This window comes from Pristiophorus japonicus, chromosome 17 (assembly GCF_044704955.1).
Source record: "Pristiophorus japonicus isolate sPriJap1 chromosome 17, sPriJap1.hap1, whole genome shotgun sequence".
Classification (NCBI taxonomy): domain Eukaryota; kingdom Metazoa; phylum Chordata; class Chondrichthyes; family Pristiophoridae; genus Pristiophorus; species Pristiophorus japonicus.
In genome coordinates this window covers 131,157,564-131,160,936 of record NC_091993.1, presented here as the reverse complement: position 1 = coordinate 131,160,936, position 3,373 = coordinate 131,157,564, and positions in this window count along the sequence as shown.

Sequence of the window (3,373 nt, the reverse complement as noted above, 5' to 3'; positions counted from 1 at the left end):
CTGGTTCTGCAGTGTTGTTGGTGAATCTACTTTTTTCTTGGTCTACATGCCTCCGGCAGGTTTGGCCATTGTCCATTTGTACAACCAGTAGCCTGTTCCCTTCCTTGCCTGTTACTGTCCCTGCAAGCCATTTGGGACATCTGCCATAGTTTAGCACAAACACTTTGTCCCCTATCTCATTCCACCTCCCCCTCGAATTTCAGTCGTGGTACTCGGTTAGCTTACGGCGCTTTGCCTCAACAATTTCATGCATGGAGGGTTAACGAGAGCCTAGTCTTTAAGGTTTGTTTCATCAATAGTTGCACGGGGGGAACCCCAGTCAATGAGTGCGGACGAGATCTGTATTCCAGCAGCAGTCGCGACAGGTGGCCCTGCAGCGTGGGACCTTGGATTTTGAGCATGCCTTGTTTAATGATCTGCACTGCTCGCTACACCTGGCCATTGGAGGCCGGCTTGAACGGTGCCGTCTTAACGTGATTTATGGCGTGGTCACTTATAAAATCTTGGAATTCTGCGTTGGTGAAGCACGGACCATTATCACTGACCAATATGTCAGGAATTCCGTGCGTTGCAAACATAGTTCTAAGGCTCTCCACAGTGGTGGAGGTTGTGCTTGAGTTTAAAATGGTGCATTCGATCCACTTTGAAAATGCATCAACGACTACGAGGAACATTTTGCCCATGAATGGGCCCGCATAGTCTACGTGCACCCGCGACCACGGTTTGGTAGGCCAGGGCCAGGGGCTCAGTGGAGCCTCCCTGGGGCCATTGCTGAGTTGGGCACAAATGGTGCACCTTCGGACGCAGAGCTCCAAGTCCGCGTCAATAACAGGCCACCAGACGTGGGATCTGGCTATGGCCTTCATGAGAACGATCCCCGGGTGCTCGCGGTTGCCCCACATCAGGTAGTCTGCCTGTAGTGATCGTTCATGCATGCGCCTATGGGCAGGCATCGTGAGCCTCTGCCCAGTCACCAGTTAAAACGCATCTTTTGACTAAGGATAACGTGGGGTCGCTGGTCGTCCAGGCTCTGATTTGACGAGCCGTCATGGGCGAACCTGTGGATTCAAAGGCATTGATTGCCATGACCATCTCACAGTCCTGTTCGTCGGACCCTTCCGTGGTCACCAGGGGTAGCCTGCTAAGCGTGTCGGCACAGTTGTCTGTGCCTGGTCTGTGCCTTATCATGTAGTCGTAAGCCGCCAGCATGAGTGCCCACCGTTGAATTCACGCCGAGGCGTTGGCATTGATTGCCTTGCACTCGGATAGTAGGGACGTGAGGGGTTTGTGGTCGGTTTCTAACGCAAACTTGGCTGCGAAAAGATATTGGTGCATCTTTTTGACACCGTACATGCATGTGAGCGCCTCCTTCTCAACCATACCGTACCCGCGCTCCGCCCGCGAAAGTGACCTGGAGCCATAAGCTATGGGTTGTAATTTACCCGCATCATTGACATGTTGTAAAACGCACCCGACCCCATACGCTGACGGATCACACATAAGAACTAGTTTTTTACCTGGGTCAAAAAAGGCGAAACACTGTTGGAACACAGAAGGTTGCGTGCCTTATTGAAGGCGCGTTCTTGGGCGTCCCCCCAAAACCAATTGCACCCCTTTCTGAGTAGCACATGGAGAGGCTCCAGCAGCATGCTCAAGTTCTGCATAAAGTTCCCAAAGTAATTGAGTAGCCCGAGAAAGGCGCGCAGTTCTGAGACATTCCGGGGCCTGGGTGCCAGATGAATCGCTTCTGTTTTGGACTCTGTTGGGCGGATTCCACCAGCGGCAATCCTTCTGCCCAAAAATTCAACCTCAGGCGCGAGAAACAGACACTTGGATTTCTTAACTCTTAGGTCTACCCGATCCAATCGACTTAGTACTTCCTCCAAATTGCGGAAATGGGAGTCGGTGTCCCTGCCCGTGATAAGTATATCGTCTTGAAACACAACCGTCCCCGGGATGGACTTGAGCAGACTCTCCATGTTGCGCTGGAATATAGCAGCTGCCGACCTGATGCCGAATGGGCATCGATTGTACATGAAAAGGCCTCGATGTGTGTTGATGGTGGTGAGTAGCTTAGACTCTTCGGTCAGTTCTTGCGTCATATACGCAGATGTAAGGTCAAGTTTCAAGAAAAGATTTCCTCCAGCCAATGTGGCAAATCGGTCCTCCGCTCTGGACAGTGGGTATTGGTCCTGTAGGGAGACTCTGCTTATGGTAGATTTGTAGTCCCCACAGATTCGTACGGATCCATCAGGCTTCATGACGGGGACGATGGGACTTGCCTTCCCGCAGAAGCCTGTCAAGTTCGTGTTCAATCTTTTCCCTCATCACATAGGGCACAGCTCTGGCCTTGTGATGGACCGATCTAGCATCCTGTGTGATGTAGATTTTAACTTTAGCCCTTTTGAAGGTGCCCACACCTGGCTGAAAGAGATGTTCAAAATGGCTTAGAACTGTTGAGCAGGAGGTCCGTTCCTCTGACGACATGGCGTGATCATCATCCCATTTCCAATTTAGTTTTGCCAGCCAGCTTCTCCCCAGCAGTGCTGGGAGATCTCTGGGGACAATCCACAGGGAAAGTCGGTTCACTGTCCCTTTGTGTGTGACTAAGAGCATGGCGCTACCAAGGACTGCGATGATTTCTTTGGTATAGGTCCTTAGTTTGGTGTCGATCTTTGTGAGTTTTGGTCTGTTGCTTTTGTGCAGCCACAGCTGTTCAAATTGTTGGACGCTCATGAGGGATTGACTTGCTCCTGTGTCCAGTTCCATGTTGACGGGTATCCCGTTGAGTAGGACCCTCATCATTATTGGAGGAGTCTTGTTGTAAGAACAGTGGACATTGATCGTGTTGACCCGCTGTACCCCGATGTCCCGGGTACTGTCCCCACCGTCTTCTGGTCCGCTTTTCGACCCTTCTGATTCGTATACCAGCCGAGCTGCTGTTTTTCTGCACATGCGGGCCAGATGCCCTGTATAGTCGCAGTTTCTGCAAACAGCATGCTGAAATCGGCACCCCCTTGTTGAGTGCCTTCCCCCACATCTCCAGCACAGACCACTTCCATTGTTTCCGAAGGACGAGCTGCATCTGGCTGATCTCTCTTGCGTTTCTCTCAGTCTGTAGTTGATTGCTCGCATTGTGGGTTGATGAGGTGTGAACGGTCGTCCATGTGGCCCTTGATGGCTTCTGGCGCCACTGCCTGCTGTTGAAGGCCTGCTCTCCTGCCTTTGTCTGTGTGTGGGGGTAGCGGCTCGTTTCACTCTGTGAACCCCTTGTTCCGATGTTTCGTTAGTTGTCGTACCCGCGGTGTAGATCAACCTCGTTTCTTCTTCTCTTGCCAAGAATGTCTGTGCAACCAGTGCTGCTGCCTCTAGA